Genomic DNA, 23,048 nt, shown 5'->3' on the forward strand with positions numbered 1-23,048 from the left:
TAAACTTAAATACTAGCTTCCCTGCAGAGTCTGCTCAGGAGTGAAAGGGGGAATGAATCATTTAAGAGCGTTGAAGGCAGAATAATGAACTAGTGTGGCTTTAAAGAGAAAACAGCACAAGGGGTCGAGGCAGTGATAATTAGAAGAATTCTGCTCTTCTTTCATGCTGGAGTGATTTATTTAAATTATGTATGCAAAAAGCTATCTCTCTGGGGTTGCAGAAATGTCCCTCATCTCTCCTCTGAAGATCCAAACAGGTAGAGAGCGGTTTTGCCATGTGGATGATGCCATATGTTCTCAAATTTTTAAACATAGAAAATTATTTTTTTCTTTTTCTTCTTCTTTTTTCCTTCTTTCCTTTCTGTTATCGGTAGGTAAAGGGAATTCCTTTCAACACTCATTTTAGATCCAGGCCGTTTATGGTAGGGAATCTGAAAATGTAATTTCAAGTGTTGACAAGTTGAAGCTTCTGTACTTAATACTTGTAATTTCATTTTCTATTCTCTTTTTGTTGGAAAGAGTTTAGCTAAGAACCTTTTTTTTTTTTTTTAATGCCATTGAAGACCACAGTGTAGGATTATGGGTTTTGGTACTTGGTGGGAAGGTGTAAGGGTCACCTCACACCCCTCCCCCCCAATTTGCCACTACTATTAATGGTTCATAGATATAGAAGGTATGTAAGAAAGGCAAAACTTCTGAATGAAAACGTAGTCATTTGTCATTGTTTAAAAATTTTCCAGGGCATCTGGGTGGCTTAGTTGGTTAAGCATCCAACTCTTCATTTTGTCTAAGGTCATGATCTCAGGGTCCTGGGATCCATGCCCTGCAATGGGCTCCATGCTCAGTATGAAGTCTGCTTGAGATTCTCCCTCTCCCTCTGTGCCCCCCACTCGCTCGTGCCCTCTCTCTCTCTCTCTCTCAAATCAATCAATCAATCAATCAATCTTGAAAAAAATGTTCCAAAATACTTGGGCATTGAATAGTATATACATAAATATCCTACTTTGATCAAAATTTTCAATGTTCATCTGAAGATGTGCTATTGTATGCATTCGCTAGTAGGTTGGAAATAAATGAAGTGTCTCCTTTCTTCAGGTTCGAACCTTACCGTAAGTGTACGGTGAGCTGCAGCGGAGCAGTGTAAATTTCTGATTAAAGAGATCATCTACGTACAGTTGTTTACTTGGTGTTTTAGAAACTGCCACCTAGTAGAGGAGGTGTCTGCTGGTGCTAAAGGGACTGTCCCACCACCAAATCTAACTGCTTTGTGAGTAACGTTTGCCCTAGATGCCTAATTGACTCGGACTTCTCAATAGCACATATTATCTTTATGAATAGCTTTGCCATCAGGAAACTCAAGACATTTCTTTAATTTGAGGAATGGAAAATTGGTTAGAAAAAAATAAACTGCCAGTTGTACACATCTATGGCATGGTAGACTTCATAGGGAAAACCTAAGGAATTTGAAGTTTATTTTTTAAAAAAGCTTTGTGCTATATTTTGCAGACAAATTTGGAAGACAAATATAAATCAATTATGTATTGCTAAGATTCTCACTTGCTATCTAGTTGTTTGATTACCTTGCAAATCACAGAATTAGAATATTTTGAGAAAACTAAAAATTCTCTCTTTTGCTGCTTTTCAGTAGTCATGTGTATTAGGTAAGTTCTCTGTAGATGGCAGTATTGGTGAGGTGCATACTTACTCCATTTGGCTGAGACTGAGAAATGTCACTTCATGATCGTTATTTTTTTTCAACAAAATAAACCTAAAACATAAAGCAACTAATGTTACAGATATAATACTAAGAATCTATATAGCCAGAGAATATAGCAGAATTATAATTATAGGTATTGACTGACAGAAGTCTTCCTTCCTCCACTAGGGATAAAGTTGAGACTCAGTCAATTGGTTTCAAGTCTTTACTCTCTTAACTGTCAGTTTTGGGCCAAATCTGCCTGTCAGTGGTGACTCTAAGGCCAAAACATTTAATTCATTAGTTACACAGTTGTCATTAAGATGTTAAGGGAACGAAGACCTTGGTGTGGAATGTCATTGTGTTTAGTTCCAGGGTATCGGCAATCCCCACTAGATTAAGTTAATTTGTGAGTAGTCATTCCCTGTTAAAATTATCTGTTGTAGGCTAGTGACTCCTGAATTAAAGAAGATTGGACATGTGACTATTAGGGCAACACACCCTGAGGATATGTTTGGGAATTTTAGGGAGCGCAATGAAAGCCAGTTGAAATCCCTATATATATAGTGCTGGCAACACTGTTTCACAGGTAGCCCAAGGCCATGTGATAGCTCTTTTTTGTTATGTATATATGTATCAAGATAAGGGGTGAGTGGTGGGGGTGGGGGTAAGGAAGATTATTTAAAGAGTATCAGGCAAACTAATTTAATTTTTCTAAAATCACTTTTGAAAATACTGCTTTGTTTATAGACTTTGTCAAAAAGTTTACAAAAATTGTGATGCCCCAACGAATTCAGTTCTGTTTATAAATATGAATTGGCCATAATCCTATTCAAGGCTCCCTATCCTAGAGAGTAGTTGGTCCTTTGCCCAGTGATTTGAGAAATTGGCTTTTTAAAGTTTTTTCTAAGGGAGAAAAGAGCCTTCTTCTGGTCCAGATTCTGTCCAGTGGTTTGGCACAGGGACAGACAGGATTTGGCCTGGGCTGCCCTGTGGTGGGGATTATGCATCCAAACCCAAGTCCTGTTTTCAGTTATTTCCCACCTTTTGTTTCTCTCTGTAATATGAGACTGAAAGAATGTATGCAAAATGAGATGTATTCCCACACACAGAAGTTAAGGGAAACCAAATGAAAGATAATTAGTACAAAAGAAGAAGAGTGTGTTAAATTATCTTGGAATAAATTTTTAAATAAATTTCCATTCTACTTAACTATAGTTTCTTTAAGCTAGTGAATTTCAATCACCATCACCCCCCCAACCTGATCCACAATTTAAAGGAGTACATTTATATGGCAAAGGAATTAAAGCAGAGTTTTGTAGGATCCCTTGCTATATGTATTACTGCTTAGGAACCAAATAGATTTAGATAGTGAGACATAGGTGTGTGTAAAATAGAAACAATGTATGTGTTTAGAATGGAAACAAGTTTCATAAAACAATGTTTATTCTTACTACCAACAGTGTACTCTAATATTACCTATTCTATGCTGTTTGATTTTATTCTATTTCATTAAAATATTGGCTGAATCCACATGATTTCATATCTCACTAATGCATTGTGACTCAGTATGAAAATGCTGTTCTGGGCCATAAATCTGTGTATGCCGGATTAAAATATGAGGCAGACCCCTTTTGAAAAATGCCCTGCAGACCAACTGGTAACACTGAATGGTCTCCATTGGCACAACTCTGTAGAGAAAAGTTCTCCTGTCTTTGCCTCTAAGTCCTCATTGGGTTTCCCCTTCCAAACATTTTGGAAAAACTCTAGTGTCTCCCCAAGATCTGCTGGGTGTACTGTACTCTGAAATGGCTGAGGGGGCAAGAGGCTGGGCCAGCAGCACCTTCACTATATAGGGGAGGAATTCAGAGGCCTGAACACTTGTGTCTTCCACTTGGTAACACTTAATTCTGGCCCTGGGTAATGGGCAGCAGATACTTCCTGTAAGGAAACATGAAAGTGTGCATTTTCTAACAGCAGGGCTCCAACCAATGCTCCTGCCTGGTGAGGAGTCAGATCCTCTCTTTCTCCTTCCCTGTCTTTGTTCGAGCCCCTTCCTGAGCCATCTTTAGCCAGTACTTCTCCTACCCTTGGTTTTTCCCCACACTGTCTTTTAGGACCCCACAGCCTATCCAGAATATACTGTTGGTTACGGATCTCCTGCCACCCACACTGCACTTAATATCTTAAGCTCTTTGGGGGATCTAACTAGGAATTAAAAATATAACTGTTTGGTCCCTCTGTTGTTCTCTGGGCATCCAATTCTTCTCTCAGGCAGTTGGCTCAGGAGCAAGTGGGAGAATAGACACCCGGGTACATATGCTTGAACACTTGACTGTAAGCTCCCAGAAGGCAGTCTGTGGATTTGGCTGGTTCACTATCATGTGCTCAATGCCTAGCACAGAGCTTGGTACTGGGCAAGTGCCCAACAAATGATTTTAAGAGAGTGAGTGAATGACAATGAAATGGGCCAGGCACAGTGGGCATGACCCCAGGGAAAGGGAAATCAGGTGACTTGTTTATCTTCTCCCTAAAATTTGTATGACCATAATCTCATGTGTGCTAGTTTTCTTTCATCACGGTGGGAGTCCTGATAACTGTCACCTCTGTAGTTTGTAGGTGTTGAAAATAATGTTCCTTTTCTGTTGGCAGAGAGCTTTGTGGCTCTGAAATGAAAAGGATTCAGTTTCACCTTCACTATCATTTTGCCACAGGCATCTCAGAATTAGGAGTTAAATCAACTTTAATGTAAAGGCATGAAATACCTCCAGGTTATACCAACCACTAACTTCAATACATAGTAAATGTTAAATTTGGAAACTTACTCATTGTAAAGAGCCTTAAAATTAAGTGATGACTATGATAGGATCATTATTTTAGAACACACTGTTTTTCCATGTTTAAATAATGTTACGAGGGTAAAAATAACTCCTAATTTGAAAAAAAAAAAAAAAGACACAGGTGCTATTTGCTTCTCAACTGTTCTAGAGAACTTTACTTGAGTAAAAAAGAGAGACAGAAAGAGAAACAAAACACTAACCACAAAATAGCTTCAAAGAACTTTCTTGTAAACACTTTACCCTCAGAATATATGTATGGATTAGTGTTTGCAGTAATGCATTTAAGAATAAAATGCTGAGTGGTAGCTGTTTCAGCTTCCGGTTATTATTTTTTATGGTAATTTTTTTGTTTGTTTTGTTTTGTTTTTTTGGCTAGCTTTAAAAGTAGTTTTCTTCAGACTCCCTTTTGGGAAAGCTAACATAGCTCATATATCTAGTAAAAATTGTATTTTTAAAATTTCAAGGTCAGGTTTATTCTGTAAAATATATTGAGTCAATGAACCATTTAAACCAGGCCAAAGAATAACTTTACATGAAATCATGAAATCAATAGCAGCTAGAGTCAAGGTTTTACTCAAATTACATTAGTCTTTTTTTTTTCCTCTTTGATAATGGATCATCTGAAAATCTCGTAACTCCCGTGGCTTAATTAGGAAGTTAGATCTAAATATCGATAGTATACTGTGAGCACATAAAGGATATGGACTCTTCAATACAGTCCATTTTTAAATTCTTATTGCTAATTGGGGGCCCCGGGTATATGGATGATATAAAATAGTGAAAAGTTTGGGTGGAAGATTTTCCTCTGTAATCATATCAGTGGCAAAGAGCAAATAAGGAAAGGAGCAATGCTGGAGAGAGGGTGTTTATAACAATCGGCAAAGGATCTTACATGTAGAGTTGTAGACTCTTAGACCAGGGTTTCTTAACCTTGGCACCACAGACTTTGGGGCCCAATAATTCTTTCTGTGGGAGCTCTCCTGTGCACTGTAGGATGTTTAATAGTATCCCTAGCCTCTACCAACTAGATGACAGAAGCAGACCTCCCCCAAAACCCCCAAGTTATGACAACCAAAAATGTCTCTAGACATTGTCACATGTTACCGCCTCCCCCTTTCTGTTAAGAACAACTGTTTCAGAAGCTTAGAAGCTAGTCTTTTACATGATTTTCTTTTAGTTATGTAGAAGGTTAACAAGAAGGAGGTTGATGGATTGAAATCATTTGACTTTATCGAGTATCTGCTACAACCAAATGTTTCTCCCATTTCTATGTGATGCCATTAAGATTTTTGTCATATGTGCATACCACCTGTGCTATAATTTGCTTAATATTTTTGTTTAAATTACTCCATTTTGTTAACCTAAATTTACTTATTGAGAATACTTATTTTCATTAAATTGAAATTAAATTTCATTATTGTATTCATGCCATAAATAGAAGCAAATTATAAAAATAAATTGCAGTAAAAACAAAGCCTTTTTATTAAACTGGGGCTACAAATGCTTTTCTGCAGAAGGCTCCCAGCCTGAGGATTGTTCTCTTTGTTAAAAAGGGAGATTATCAAAGATTAGCAGGTTTAAAACCATAGTAGCACAGGGGCACCTGGGTGGCTCAGTCGTTAAGTGTCTGCCTTAGGCTCGGGTCATGATCCCGGGGTCCTGGGGTCCTGGGATCGAGCCCCGCATTGGGCTCCCTGATCAGCGGGAAGCCTGCTTCTCCCTCTCCCACTCCCCCTGCTTGTGTTCCTTCTCTCGCTGTGTCTCTCTCTGTCAAATAAATAAATAAAATCTTTGGAAGAAAAAAAACCATAGTAGCACAAACTGAGGATTTCTTTGTGATGGAATCAGAAAAATAATTGAAAAGAGAATAATGGTCTCAGTTTTTGAATCTTTGTGATTTAATTCGATGTCCTTGTGCCGCCTAAAGTCCTTTCTGTTACAGGTCCGACCTTCTGTGTAAATATGAACTAGGCAATGTATGTTGGTAGTGTGTGTGGCGGGGCAAGGGGGCTGCAATATGAGTGAATATGACGAATAGAACTTGCAGATGTATAGCTCACTGTATAATTTACAACAGTAAATTTAATATGAGATAAATAATAAGTAAAACTAATATGAGGTGGAGATCAGACGATCACCATGGTCTAAAAATGGAGTGATAATTCTGACTGGGAGGATTGAGGAGTCTTCGTGGAAGGGGTGGACCTTGAAATTCAGCAGAATTTTAACAGGAAGAGCTTTGGTGAAGGACATACCAGGTGGAAAGTACATTCTAAGAAAAGGCAAAAGCAGGCAGAAGAATACAGGATACACATTTTATTTTGCAAACTTTATAAAACATGAACATTGTCATGGCAGTTAAGGTGGGAGGGTAAGCTGATGTCAGGCCAAAGAGAGCCTGTAAAAACAAAACATCTATATCGGTTGAAAACCCAAGTAGTAGATAAAGAGAAAGTAACAATGATGAGAGCAAAGGGTGGCTGTGGAAGCAGCTGCATCTTGGGTTGATGTGGGACGCAGAACTTGCCACTAGCCCTTAAACCAGGGGGGTGGGTAAGAGAGAACTTACCCTGTTTGTTAAAAAGGAAGGGAGGGAGGGAAGGAGGGAGGGAGAGAGAGAGAGAGAGAGAAAGGAAAGGAAGGAAGGAAAGAAAGGGAAGAAAAACACCTCCCACGGCCTATGATGAGATAAGAAAGGGGAAGTGGGACTGAAGCAATTGAGATCAGTTACCTAGACCTGGTAAAGAGCCCATAAAGAAATAGACTGTTAATATTTTAGGTTTTGCGGGTCATATGGTCTCTGTGGCAGTCCAGCTCTGTGATGGCTGAGTGAAAACAGCCATAGACAACACAGAAACAAATGCACATAGCTATGTTCCAATAAAACTTTATTTATGACCATGAAATTTGAATTTCATATAATTTTCACATCACAAAATATTCTTCTTCTGATTTTTAAAAACCATTAAAACATGTAAACACTATTTTTGGGTTGCAGACTATACAAAAACTAGTGACTGCCATATTAGGCTCTTGGCCTGTGGTTTGCCACATTCTGACCTAGAACAATCAAGTTAAAATTCTACTCCTCTTCAGTTACATGAGAATTTCAAGTTAAATTGATATCAAGACTTCATTTATTCAAGAAACTACCTTGAATCTCCCTTTCACTTTGAAAATGTCAGCCTGATACTAATTTTTTCAGGTGAGCATGAGCTTTATTATTTTTTTAATGATTTTATTTATTTATTTGAGAGAGAGGGGGAGAGAGACCATGAGAGAACATGAGAGAGAGAGCACAAGCAAGGGGGAAGGGGTAGAGGGAGAAGCAGACTTCTCACCGAGCAGGAAGCCCGATGTGGGGCTCCATCCCAGAACCCTGGGTTCATGACCTGAGCCAAAGGCAGACGCTTAACTGACTGAGCCACCCAGGGTGCCCTGGGCATAAGCTTTAAGTGCATATTCATCCTTTTTCTACATCTGTTGAAACTGGAACAGTTACAGTTTTTACCTGTGTAGCAAGTTGGCTAGCTATATCCATCATTTATGTTTTTGAAAATCAGTGCTCACATTCAGAGATTATTTCTTGGAGGGTAATTTATTTTTTATTTAATAATGAAATAGCTTTCAGATCATTCTCCTATTGTATTTGAAGTGACAGTTACAAAATAATATGCTAAATAAACTATTGATAAAAGATTCACCTCTAACTAGTAAAGTTTAATTAATTTTCCTGTTGACTAATATATTAGCCACATGTTGAATAATCCTTCTGTATGCCATGCATATATCTCAGATGGACTAATTAAGGTCGTTTAAATTTGGACTCTGTTTAAATAATATTTTGAAAAAATAGAATTCTTCTTTATTTTCAATAGACTTAAGAGCTAAATAAGAGCAGTCACTGACATTTTGACTAAAGTGGGATGTCCACATCTAGGGTATGCTAGAGGAAAGTATTAGGGAATCTGTTTTTAAAAATTCTTCTAATTTTTGCTTTTAATTTTTTTTGGATGTTTTAAAAAGCACATTACAGATTGGTTCAGTAGCACATGTATAGCATCTGCAGGTACAAAGATATACATAACTTGGGAGCATGTTCATAAAAACGTTTTGTTGGATGATTATTGGATCAAAGAATGGTAGTTATGAGTGGATACTAAATAAGCTTCTTTATTTCTATTTAAATAGCATTCTACATTTTGAAAATGTTTTTAAAGCAGATACATAAATAAAAATGCAAACAAAAAAAATCATATGGCAAGTTGTGTCTTTGTGCAGAAAGAGGAAGTGGGTACAAATATGCACTTGTTATGCATTTTAAGACTACTTGATAAAAGGTTTTGATAAGAACTTACTGCAATTGTAACCAAAGAAGTCATCTGGCAGAAAACAGAAAAAGAGAAAAAGAATACCGCTTGCCCATCAAGCAGAGGGTTGAATGAATTTTGTTTTTCTTTATTGTTGAATCCCAAATTCATATTATTTTCAAGAACCTCAATTTATTTTATTATTTTTTAAGATTTTTTAAATTTATTTATTTGACAGAGAGAGAGAGCACAAGCAGGTGCAGCAGCAGGCAGAGGGAGAGGGGGATGCAGGCTCCCTGCCGAGCAGAGAGCCTGACATGGGACTCCATCCCAGGATCCTGGGATTGCTGACCTGAGCCGAAGGCAGATGCTTAACTGAGTGAGCCACCCAGGCGCCCCAGGAACCTCAATTTTAATATACCTACTTCATAGTAAATTCTGCCAACTGCTGTCTTAGGCAGCTGAAGTGTTTGGTGGGCAGTGCTTGCAGACTTGTCATTAGTGCCAGGATGCTGAGTTTGTTAACCCTGTCAACAAATGCACTCATTACTCAATTACTTCTTAAGTCATGCTTCGGGGTCATATGGTTGAAAAATTCATCACGTGCAAAAATACAGAAATATTCTTAAAAGATAAAAAAGGCTAGACTTGAACAACCCTCTGATTGGAGTGGTCTTCTAGAAAGGTAATAGATATGACATATGTCCTTAACTGTTTTCTCTACTAGTTTGCAGTAGCAGTCTTTGTTAAAAGTGTACTTCCTTTGATTTATATCATGATTATAGACAGAACTTGACTAATATTACAAACCAGAACAAAGAAGAGTAGGCGATCGCAAATCTGTCCATTGTGAGCACACGTTTATTGCTACCTACAGTGCAGCATTTGAATGATTTTTCCCTACTTCAAGTCCTTGTGGACTGCTTAATAGGGACTTTTGCTTGCGTTTTAGCCTTCACTGCACTTTTTTATCTTGGTGTGCCTCACTTGTACTGGGAGACAGCTAGTCAGTGACTGTTTTAACTTAGTAGGTGATAACCTTTCGTTTGGGGCTCCAACAGACGTACAAAATTGTTCTTCAGGTGTGACAACTGGTCAGTCCACGTTTAATCTTTGACACGATATAAGTTTCCTATTACCAATTCATTCAAGTGAATATTATTTTTTTTCCCAAAGCTCCCTGTTAGGATAACCCCTGAGAAAATAAGACTGTATTATTAAATGTGACCAAATTCACAATATGTAATTCAATAAATCAGCTTGGCCTAAAGTGTTCAATCATAATAGGCCTCTGAAGATTTCTTGTGTGAGTGGAAACATTTTTAGTGGCTCCTGTGGGACTCTGGGTCCTTCCTCTCCTTTTCTCCTCAACGTGAGTAACGTAAACTAGTAATATTCAATGAGGTAAACTCTTGAGAAGTTCTCCTGAATGTATCCGGTAACTAGAAGCAAACTAAAACCATAACAGAACTTTTCATGTATATGTATGACACGTTAGTGAAATGGAAAGTATCAGGATAATCTACGGCGAACGAGTACGTTTCTTTCAAATCTTGAGATACTGAGGAAATGGAATGTCAGGACTGAGCAGAAGACCTGGGGAGCCGTTGAGGTTCCGGCCTAGGCCAGGAGGGGGCAGCAGAGTGCCAGTCCAGGTTTGAGCTGGCAGAGGGTGGAGGGGGTTGATCGGAAGGGAACCAGAGCCCAAGGGGAGAGGCGGACGAGGCAGCTGCTTAGGAGGGCTTCAAGGCTGGGCAGCAAGCTGACCATTCTGAACAGTTGAGTCGTGAGGGTGAAGGAGGACTGCTGACTAAGGGAGGAGCTAAGACAAGAAGTGAACTAGATGGTGCAGGATGTGAGCAGGAAAACAGGCGGGAGCAAATTGCTACTTGATGGCTATGTGCCTTTAGGCAAAACATTGAACTTCACTTAGCTTTATTTATAAAATGAAGTATATCCTCCCCAAGGTTGCTATGAGGATGAAATGAGACCTGAATGTAAAAGTATTAGCTCTGAAGCTGGCACATAAGCTTTATACCATTCCCCAGATAGGATGCGAGGTGGGAGGTAGGGGATAATGATTCCTGTAGGTATCTGTAGGGGCAAAACCTCAGTCTAGCTTACTTGGCCCGTTATAGCAATCTGACCCAAACTTGCCTGCCAGTCTCCTTGCCCACCACTCTCTTCCTAATTACCAGCATGGAGTGTTTGGTGCTTGTGGTTTAGTCTTATGTACTTTGCTAATTATTTCAATACTACAGCAAGATGATCACACCAGCACCATTTTTCAGATGAGAAACCTGAGGCTCAGAATGTTCAAGCAGGTTGTTCAAGCTCATACAGCCACGGAGGGGATTCAAGTGCAGGTTTGTCAGACTCTGGTGCTGGTTCTCTTTCTGCTATTCCTGTCTTGGCCTCGAGGACCTCTCACAGATCTTCGCATCTCTGTGGTGTTGTGCCTGAAACTCTCTTGGCCTAAAATGCCCTTGGCCTTCTAATCCCTTCAGGACAGTCATCCGACCCCCCAGGCAGGAGGTTTCTGCTGCCTCCCTGCTCTCAATATCACTTCATATGTGTATTGTCTTAGAGGTAAATGCTTTGTGGTCTTCACCACCAGAGCCTCTGTTCTTGGGCAGAGGAACCCTATATCATATCCATCTTTTATCCCCACTACTAAGTCAATTCTTCATCAGCCCCCCCATTACCTGCCTCCCATGAGTGCTTCACAAATGTTTGTGGAATAGTGAGTGCTTAAAGATAGGAAGGCACAAATATTGGAGGAGTTAGGTGAACGGCAACAGAAAAATGGGCAGGACTTAAATCTCTCTTTCTTCAAGATGTTTTCCCTTTGTAGTCCTCTGCTAAACCAGCACACTATGAAATTACTTATTCAGTGCCCGTGTCCCTCTCTCCAAGAGTGTAAACTGTTCTCGGCTAGGCCTCTGTCCCCTCATTCACTGCTGTGTCCCCAGAGCTTAGTGCAATGCTTGGCACGTAGTAAGCACTCAGTAAACATTTGTTGGGTGAGTGAGTTGTACCAGAGGGGCTTCTGCAACTGAAAGTCCTTTTGAACCCATGGGGCTCTGGCCTTCTGTCAGTCTACTGTCTTAAAGGGCCCCATCTGTAAATGATGGAATAGTATGACTTCCTATGATTAGATCATTTACCTCTAAGGTCCCAGATAGCCACAAGCATCTGTGCATCTGTGTTTTCTTCCAGTTGAATTCTCTGGATGATTACCTTAGATCTTTGTGTGTTCAGGAGACAGAGCGGTTTTTGGAGTAAAGTAGGGCTCTAAGCTTCAAAGCCTTTGTAAATGTGTCGGAAGATCCTCGAACAATTTCTATTCTTATTCTGTGCCTTTTAAATGCCTAATCTCTTGTTAGAAACATGTATGTACAATTATATTTGCTTATTTTTACTTCCATTAGCGGACCATACTGATGCTGACAACAACTGTAATATCTAGGACAAGGTTTCCTGGCTTTCCCTCTAGTTTAGTTTTTCAAAGGAATCATTCTTTTTAAGAAGCTTGGCTTATGACTTGTTTGTGGCTGTATAATCAGTCAGTGTTGTTCTGTAACATAGTCTTGTAGCATGGGCCCTGCCTGAGCCAGGAGGAGCAGGAAGAGCTAAGGAGAGGATTGTGAAGGAGATAAGAATGTAAATATTCTTCCCTGTATCTGTCTTTATTTGGGATTGTTATTTTAAGTCACCTATTGAGATGTCTAATGCTTTAATCAGAAATATAATTCCTCGAGGTAACTTCCAAATAGGGTCATTAACTTTATGGTCATGATTTATGCATTGTTGAAATAATTATTCTGGAAAATTTGTGTATCTCCATCTCTGTTTTGACAACAGTAGCCAGGGTGTATGGTGAAAGAACTGTATGTAGGAGGAAGAGGGGCAGAGACAGGGCTGAGGGCAGGCCAGCCTTCACCCTGGTGTACTTCTTGTTTTCAGGGTCCATCTGCATCTCAACCCACAAGCATCTCTCTGTCCCTGCCATACAATACACTATGCCTTGCTGGAGCCTGGCCTGGGACACTTGTTCTGTGGCCTGGGACACTCTTTCTCTCTCTCCTCTGCTATCGAGGCACTAGCACCTAGGTGTCCCCTGCATATCCATACCTGTTGGCTTTCCAGGGGCTGGTGCCTGCCAGCTCCCAGCACATTATTTCCTCAGCAGCTGGTACAGGGTTCTTTTGTTGCCAGCTGGAAGCTCAGCTATTAAAAAATAAGACTTGGCCCATCTTGAGTATCATATGTTTCCATCAGGACTTGGATCAGCATTCTGGCACAACGCACACGTTCACTTGGGCACCTTTCTCAGGACTGAGAACCCAGTCTTCTTCTGGGTCTGGGACCACATCTTCACCTGCTGCTCCAAATACAGTTTCCTTGAGAAACCTGTGATGCTTATGACTCGTTGAGGACCAGTTTACCATCATTTCACTTGGTCTTACTGAATTTATTAATCTCTGTGGTGTTTCTTTAGCACTAGGTTGCCTGCTCTGATAGTTGGTGTCAGTTTCATATTGTAAATTGTAAATTCTCAGAATAAGGTTCATGTTTCTTAGGCTAATGAGCAGCTAACACACAACACTGAAACAGTGGATGTTTACTGCATGGCTTCACATGAGCATGAGGTGATCCAAGAAAAGAGCTCTTAGTTTTTGTAAATATTTGACTATTGTTCTTTGTATTTCACATACTGAAAAGAACGCTGTTATAACCTTAGGTTTTTTATATCTGCAAACAAAAGAATAATCAGGGTAGTTTGAATATTTCCTGTATAGGTGGGTCTTTCTGTATAATTCTTACAGTGCTTTGCTTATAAGAAGGATGTTAAAATTAGAAAATATTAATCATTTTGTAGCTTTATCTTATTTGCACTAACTTTAACTCTTTGTCGTGGATTCATTAATTTTTTATTCAGAATAATGCATTCTTCACTGGAAAGTTAAATAAGCAGACCCAGAATTACTGCAACTTAACTGTGATTCAGAAATAAAGAAGAGAGTCCTGGAAATCACTTAATGGTATTAAAAAATGTATACAGTAAGGAGTATTTTAAAGCAGTCTGTAGTCTGTGTATACTGACAAAGAAAAACATATCACATTGAAGAGACTTCTTATATTTAAATGATGTCACATTAGTCCCACCTAAAAATTTATTTCTCTAATCTGGTACCTAAATGGTAAAATAAAGATTGTCTTCTGGTTTCATCATGTATTTGTTTAATAGCTGCTCTGAATTGTCTGGTACCTATTAGCTGTCTATTGTTCATGAATGTTTTAAATTGTAATGAGCTTCACTTTCTTCATCTGTAGAATGAAAATATTAGTGCCTTTCTCACAGAATTATTGCAAAGATTAAAAAAAAGTAAATTATATGGCTATATTAAACACAAAAAGCTGTGCACATAGGGCGATGATATATATTTTTACTTTGAATAATAATTTTTTTTTAACTCTTAACTCTAGACTTTATTTAGATTTCACCAGCTTTTCCATTGATGTCCTCTTTCTCTTCCAGGATCTTATCCAGACAGCCACATTAGTTTTAGCTGTCATGTTTTCCCTGCCTTCTCTGATATGTGACAACTTACCAATCTTTCCTTGCTTTTCATGACCATGGCAGTCTTGGGGAGTACTGGCAGGTATCCTGTAGAATGCCCCCCAATCTGGATTTGCCTGTTGTTTTCCCTCATGATTAACTGGGATTATACATTTTTGGAAAGAATACCGTAGAGGTGAAGTGCCTTTCTTGTCACATTGTATCAGGGTTACATGATATCACTGGTGATAGTAACCTTTGTTACTTGGTCCCCATTGTGTTTGCCAGGTTTCTCCACTATACAGTTACTGTTTATCCCTTTCCCTTTTCTGTCTAGTCTTTGGAACTAGGTCACTAAGTCTAACCCACTCTTGGGAGGGAGCATGATGAAGCTCCATCTCCTGGAGGGAATAATATCTACATATATTATAGTTCTGTAAGGAAGATTTGTAAGCTATTATTTTATCACTAATAAATTCATATATATATGAATATATATATGTATATATATAAAGTTTATATTTTTTATAAAATATATATAATATATATTATATAATATATAATAATATATAATATATATATATTACTTTATATATATGTATATATATATAAAGTAATTGAACATCCCAAGTCATTTTCCAAAATTCTTGTAAAAATATACTGCCACTATAGATCATGCAACTGGGAATGTACTAGATAGTGAGAAACTTTGAATCTGGTAGAAGAAGCTGTCCTTGGACTTTTGTGCTTAGACAATGAAGCATATTAGAGATGAGGACAGGAGAGATGAGAGGTACAAAGATAATGGGGGTAGTATGTCAAGCCTCAAGTTGTGAAAACTCCAAAGATACTGTGACTGTTTCCTGTGTCTCTATCTACCTGACTACGATGTGTGTACATCTACATCATTTATAAGATTTTGACTTAGATTTGCAGGAATGTAGAGTGGATAGCACCTTAGAAATCGACCAGTCCAGGGTTTCTTTGTACAGATGAAGAAACTGAAGCCCAGAGAGGGCATATATCTTCCTCAGCACTCCAGAGCTGGTTGGTAGCACAAATGGGACCACAGCCTTACACTCTGACTCTGTGACACACTTCCTTTCCACACACATGCCATTTGCAGAAACCTGGGCCTAAACCAGTACTGGCTTTTCCTCCAAAAGCTTCCTTCGTTATTTCAGAACACACAATTTCTTATCTCCAAGAAGCTGTTACAGACTGTGATTTTTAAATTTGCACTATTTCCTATCTTGTGTCTTGTGTTTGCATTTTTTTTTTTTTTGCAGAGGATACAGTCTTAAAAATTAAAATGAACAAAACTGTTAAGCTTTGGATAATATTTTATACTTGATTTCTTTGATTTGTTTCACATTTTGGACAATATTTGTTTACCTTGTAAAAAACTTCTGTCCCTAAATGTATTGAAATTACATTTAAGATCCTAGCATGCATGTCAGAGTGCATTCTGTTCCTGTTTGTAATTTGGGACTAAGATTTTTCATTCTTACACAACTAATTGAAGAAACTGGTCAAAATGCTAGTGTCCCACCCACTTTAAAAAGGTTATCTATATTACAGTATAACATGAAATAACACCAGTTTGCACACCTATGTTCATTGCAGCATTATTTACAATAGCCAAGATCTGAAAGCAACCTAAGTGTCCCTCAGTAGATGAATGGGTAAAGAGGAGTGGGGCGTGTGTGTGCGCGCGTGTGTGTGTACAGAATATTACTCAGCCATAAAAAGAATTAAATCTTGGGGCGCCCGGCTCGCTCAGTTGTTAAGCGTCTGCCTTGGCTCAGGTCATGATCCCAGGGTCCCTGCTCTGCGGGAAGCCTGCTTCTCCCTTTCCCACTCCCCCTGCTTGGGTTCCCTCTCTTGCTGTGTCTTTCTCATCAAATAAATAAATAAAATCTTAAAAAAAAATAAATCTTGCCATTCACAATAACATGGGTATTATGGGAAGAATAAATGAAATAAATCAGACAGAAAAATATAAATACCATATGATTTCACTTACATGTGGAATCTAAAACACAAAACAAGTAAAACAAATAGACTCACAAATACAGAAAATAAACTGGTGGTTGTCAGAGGTTGGGATGGGTATGGGCAAAATAAGTGAAGGGGATAAAGAGGTACAAATTTCCAGTTAGAAAATAAATAAATCATGGGGATGTGATATACAACATAGGAAATACAGTCAGTGATATTGTATGACTTTGTATAGTGACAGATGGTAACTAGATTTATAGTGAGGATCATTTTGTAATGTGTAAAAATATCAAATCACTATGATGTACCCCTGAAATTAATAGGATATTATATGTCAATTATACTTTAATTTAAAAAAAGAAAAACTACAACATAAAATAAATCACCTTTATTTGTTCTTCCTAACTCCAGGGAATTGCAACATTTGAGCAGATGGATTGATTAATATAATACCCAATATTTAGCAGTACTTAAGAAGTTGAAAAATTACATGGAGGTGTTTTTGTACTGCCACATGCCATGAAACCAAGCCTATTTTCTTATTGACACTATTGACTCAAAATGTATTTATAGGAGAGATATACTGGATGTTTATTTTTAATTTTAATACATGCTAGTAACACCTGATTTGCATTGAATAAATAGTCTTGTCTTTTTTCCTTACCCTAATAATTTTGCTGACTAGAATGGTAGACTGGCAAGTTAGGTTTTCAATTCTTTTAGCTGATAAGAGAAAATATTTTTATTTATTGTTGATAGAAATGGCAGAGGTTTTCATTATCAATAACAGGGAAAATTGTGAGTGTCTTATTTCTTTTGTTCACCTGCCTACATCTAAGCCTGTGTTGAAGGGCTGCATACTCTGACAGCAGGTAATGCCATATCATTGCTTCCTTTCTTGGTCTCCCTTCTGACACGAGTCAGCACTGCTATTTCCTTATTCCTCTCAAACAGCTTCTCCTCGAGCCCCTTCGATCCGGTTCTTATCCTGATTCTTCTATTAAAAGTGACGGTTGGGTTCTGCTTCCCAAACGTATTCATTGATCTCACTGTTTAAACCTTTGAACTGCCTGTGAATCTGTTGATCACAAATTTTCCCCTACCTTTAAAAAAATATATTTATTTGAGAGACAGAGCACGAGCCAGCCAGGAGGCAAGGGAAGGAGGGGGTTGGGGGAGGTGGTGGACGGGGGGAGAGGCAGGCTTCCCGCTGAGCAGGGAGCCCGGTGGAGCTGATCCCAGGACCCCGAGCATGACGTGAGCCAAAGGCAGACACTTAACTGACTGATCTGCCCAGGCGCCCCTCCCTTGCCTTTTTTAAAGTGATAAGATGACCATGCTTTCTGTGCAGTGAGATTCTGAGCATTCATGGATGAAGTTTACTCATGGAAATGCAACTTACCGCAAAACTTCTATTGGGTGTGTTTATCATAATCATGTGAGTAATGTTATCAATCCAGGAGTAAATGGTTCTCACAAGTAATTGTAATTTGTATAACCTGTGTTCAGCCCAACCATGTTTTTAGTTTTTTCCCTTCTATCTCTGTTCGTAAAGAGCCATCACTGTTGATGGTTTTTCCTGCCACCATGTAAGAGCAGGGATTCCTAACTTCAATCCATAGACCTCTGTGCCTGTGTTTTAGGACTACATAAAGCTCCTGAAATTGCAAGCTACATTTTATGTGTATAAGCATTTTTCTGAAGCAACTGACCATAGCTTTCTTCAAATTTTCTAAGATGTTTAAGGAGCCCTGGTGTTCAGGGTTCATCCATACACACATACTCTTACATATGCTCAGAAGAGTTGGCTAGCATGAGGCTTGATTTGACTTAATCATTTAGCAGACTTCTTTTTCCCTCTTTTGCTGTCCTTCCCAGTTTATCTATATCCCCAAATAGGGCTTTCTGTATTTTTATATTCCTAGTTCTTAGCTCTTATATGTTTCCTTTCATTAGTTAGGTTGCTGTTATGTTCCAGTGTAATTTAACAAATACATATTGAAGCACCAAAAGAAACCCGACTCAGATTGTCTTAAACAATGGATTTACTGGCTCAAGTAACTAAAGAACAGAGATTGTTCAGATTTTACATGGGGTTTGACTTGGGCCCAGATTTATTAAACTGCATGTCTTTCAACTTTGCCCTCCTTCCTACATGTATTGCCTTTGTCCTCATGCCAGCATCCCGCATGGTAGCAAAATACAGCAGTTTTTGTCCTGATGTTGGCAACCAGTCTTCATCATCCAGTCCAGTAGGCTCTTCACTTCCTTCTATCATTAAATAAGCAGAATCAGTCAGTCTAGCCAGGGGGATGTCTGCACTAATTGACTTAAGCCTGTTGTTAATGACCATACCTAGACAAGTCACAGAGACAAAGGGGAAGAGATTACAATGTTCAGTTTAGGCCATTCAGGGTCTACTTGTAGGACTTTAGCAATTCCAACTTGTGTGTGGTTGTAGGTGCTGGTAGTAAATATGCTGAGCAGCAACTAACAATATTTTTATTTCCATTAAATTATGGGGAGTTCTGACATACATGCAGCTCCTGGTGTGTGATTACAGTTATGCTGTGGAGATAGGATCTTACTGCTGTAGAAGATGGGAATACAGTGTGTACCCTGAAGAAAGTTATGTGAAACATTCGTTCTTGGTATGTTTTACTGGTCAGAGGTCCACCAGAGAAACAGAACCAGCAATTAAAGCACACACACACATGCACATGTACATTTATTTATTTTATTTATTTAAATATTTTGAATACTAAATTTTATTTACCTATTTGCTTATTGAACTTATTTCTTTGAGGGCCTTGGTTTATGTGATGTGGAGACTGCCAAGCCTGAAATCCCTAACGCAGGCAGGCAGGCAAACTGGAAACTGCTGGACAGGAGCTAAAGTAGCCTTGAGGTAGAATTTCTTCCTCAGGGGATCCTCAGTTCTGTTCATAAGGCTTTTCAACTGATTGGATGAAGCCCACCCACATCACTGAGGATAATCTCTTATACTCAGTGTCACCTGATTATAGATTTAATGAGATCTACAGAATACCTTCACAGCAACATCAAGACTAGTGTTTAGTTGAGTAATAGCCTAGCCAAACTGGCACATAAAACTCATGATCATAGATGTTAATAATTGTAAGACCAAATGTTAATAATTGTAATCTTCTGTGATTAAATAAATTTGAGAAATGTTATATTAGACATTGTTCTAGGCTTTTCATTTTTTAATGTGCTTGAGATTGTGGTTTTTAACTATTTCTAAAACTTACTTGGTCAAGGACATTTTTTTGTTTCCCCGAAGAGTATCTCACTGGACTAGTATTTCACAAATGCATTTTGGAAAACATTGGATTAAACTATGACTAGGAAGAAGGACTTTAATTATGGGCAGTTTTGTTTGTATGTTTCTGTTGTTTGTGCTCTTAAGTGTATTAATGTGTGTTCCTCTTCCTCTGCTAAATTATAAACCTCTTTTGGCATCACGCTTTGTGTCTTCACAAACTGGAAATTCAATAATGTTGACTGAGAAATATTTTTAGATAAATGAATGGTTGTTAAGCCTTGGGTTAATGATCTTTATATTTGCTCAGAGCCATCACTTTCCTTTGGCAGACATTAAATTGTAATAGCTTTAAAATGTTTGTTGCCCTTTGGAGATTCTCTCATTGTGGAGAACCAGCCAGTAAGATTGAGCAGGTTCTATGTCATGGGCATAATAAGCCTCAACTTAACACTACTTTTTAATGTGACAGGCTATAAATTTGTTCCACTTAAGAGATTATTTAAATCCATAGAAAACAAGAAAAAGAAAAGAGCAGAACAGGTTATGGTCTGAAAGCAATTCTGCTTTTGTTTTGTTTTGTTTTGTTTTACTGTTCTCTCACAGTACCCAGTGCATTGCTTTACTCTCAGTAGTGTTTGGTATGTGTCAAGGCTGATTCTTAGAAGAGAAAAATATTTCCTCTTAACTCTGCTTAAATTCCTTCTGTTTGTGATTATATATTATGAGACCAAACAGCTGAGATTTGCTCTCAGACTATAACCTATCATAATGTCCTGTGGTCTAGAGATGGTCTAGAGTCTAGATGTGGCTTAAAGTCCTGGCCAAAGACCATGCCCAGTAATCAAATCATGTAGTGGGTAGATCCTTTTGCCTGGAGGGGAGTGGAGTATGAAGGACAGAAGCGATTGTCACCTGCATGTCCTGAGCTTATGAGCTGTATCTTGGATCCCTTCTAGGCCCTTAGAGCTGCTTCCTATATAGGGTAGGGGCCACCCTAACCTGTCTGCATAGATGTTGTGAACAAGTATTTCCAAAATACTTTTGGAAAACAAATCAAAATGTAAAGTCTGATTCAATTAGAGGGGCACCTGGGTAGTGCAGTCAGTTAAGCATCCAACTCTGGGTTTTGGCTCGGGTCATGATCTCCAGTCATGAGATCAAGTTCAGGCTCTGTGCTCAGTGGGGAGACTGCCTGAGATTCTCTCTCTTTTCCTCTGCCCCTACCCCTGGCACGCTTACACGCTCTCTCTTACTCTCTCAAATAAATCTTTAAAAAAGTCTGATTTGATTTTGAAGGTTCTGATTTTATCTGAAGAGATTATTGTTTTAAAATAACCAGTTTTAGTTAAATTCAACAGTTTGTGTGTGCAGGCATGAAAAAGTGGGCATATTAGTTTCTTTTCCTCAGCATACAAAAGAAAGAGACTTTAAAGCTGCCCTTGGTCATGGAGTTGGGGTAAAGCCCAACTTTACAGAACTTAAAAGATTTCTTCCTTCCAAGGACAGAGACAACCCCAAAATTATCTGCACTGCTTGAGACAATAGCCTGAAAACTGAAAAGAGCTAGCCTTAAAAGCTTTTTTTCCCAAATTACAAAATGAATAATCTAAATATTATTATTTTTAAAATTTTTTATTTCAATTCAATTTGATTAACATATAGTGTATTATTAGTTCCAGAGGTAGAATTTAGTGATTCATCAGTTGCATACAACACCCAGTGCTCACTACATCAAGTGTCCTCTTTAATGTCCATCACCCAATTACCCCATTCTCTCCCTCCCCTCCCCTCCAGCAACCCTCAGTTTGTTCCCTAGAGTTGAGTCTCTTACAATTTGCCTCCCCCTCTGTTTTCCTCTTAGTTTATTTTTCCTTCCCTTCCGCTATGTTCATCTGTTTTGTTTCTTAAATTCTACACATGAGTGAAATCATATGGTATTTGTCTTTCTCTGACTTATTCGTCTTAGCATAAATCTCTGTAGTTTCATCCACATCATTGCATATGGCAAGATTTCATTCTTTTAGATGAATGAGTAATATTCCATTGTATATATATACCACATCTTTTTTTTTAAGATTTTATTTATTTATTTGAGAGAGAGAGAGAGAGAGAGCATGAGTGGGGAGAGAGGCAGAGAGGGAGGGAGCGAGAAGCAGACTTCTCGCTGAGCAGGGAGCCTGACGGGGGGCTCGATCCCAGGACCCTGGGATCATGACCTAAGCCAAAGGCAGATGCTTAACTGACTGAACCACCCAGGCACCCCATACCACATCTTCTTTTAAATATTATCGTATTTTATATGTAATACAATATATAAACATACATACTGTATTTATATTGTATATCTGTATATATATTCATATGTTGTATATGAACATATATATGAACATACATACTATATTTGCTATAAATAAAATATTTAAACAATACCTGAATAACTATAAAATAATAAATTCATTTTGAGTGTAGAAACTTTGGAAATGACAGATAAACAAAAGGCAAACAATAAAAATTACTTTTTTAATCCCATTACCCAGAAATGATCACTATTCACATTGTGCTTCGTTCTTTTTGTATTTATATATGTGTATAACTGTTTTCACTTAATTATTTATCTCCCCAAACAATTATTTTATTTTAGGGCCTTAAGGTTAATGTTGTATAAATTTAGGAATATATTTGTTAATTGATTTTTAATATTTTCATATAATTCATATAAAATATAAAAACATTTTGAATGTTATTTCGTTGAGTGTACAAAGTCATACACAGTAATGGCAGCTGATCCTTAACAGGTGTGTACCATGAGCTGGGCACAGCATCCTTCTTGTCCTCGACCCTCACAGTCCCGAGCTAGGTAGGTATTGTTAACCCAAGGGAGCAGAGGCGTGGGGAGAGCAATAACTGTGTATGTCACACAGGCAGTAGGTATCCATGGCCCAGGACTGCTGGCTTATCTGTCTGACTCCCCGAAGCTTATACTCTTAAAACAATCGTATTGCCTCTTCTGAAGGAAATTCCATGTCAAATTTCCTAGGTTCCAGACAAAATATCTAAGATACGAAATTATAAGCAAATTGGTCATGCACACAGATTTGATATTCAAGATTTGACAGAGGTGATTCAGAGTGCTTTCATATTTCAGAGGGATGGTGTGACTACGCCATCTAGGGATTTGCAAAGAGCCAGGAGGGAGAGTCCTTTTGCCTGGTCCTACTTGAGTGAAGGCATGATGCACTTCTTTAAAGAAGGAAGATTTTCTCCACAGACTTTAAAAAATCAGATTTGTTTTTGATAATGGCCTCAAAATAGTAGAAGACCTGAGTTGGTGACTTTAAGGTTAGCTGATAAC

The 23,048-nt window shown here is 38.3% G+C and overlaps 1 protein-coding gene across 6 annotated transcripts in view; it reads left to right on the top strand.

The window, feature by feature from the left end:
* The window catches only part of CAMK4 (calcium/calmodulin dependent protein kinase IV), a 325,141-nt gene that overhangs the window by 90,573 nt on the left and 211,520 nt on the right, over positions 1-23,048 (top strand). Inside the window, exon 1 of one of the 6 annotated variants that reach the window (XM_073889136.1) lies at positions 1,153-1,267. The exons of the other annotated variants lie outside the window; for them this stretch is intronic. The gene's annotated coding sequence lies outside the window, so the exon portion shown is untranslated. Of the gene's footprint in view, positions 1-1,152; positions 1,268-23,048 lie in introns of those variants that run through there. 6 annotated transcript variants of the gene reach the window in all.

The sequence above is a fragment of the Callorhinus ursinus genome, unplaced genomic scaffold, assembly GCF_003265705.2.
Source record: "Callorhinus ursinus isolate GAN/ISIS: 27379988/994484 unplaced genomic scaffold, GSC_fseal_2.0 scaffold3, whole genome shotgun sequence".
Lineage (NCBI taxonomy): Eukaryota > Metazoa > Chordata > Mammalia > Carnivora > Otariidae > Callorhinus > Callorhinus ursinus.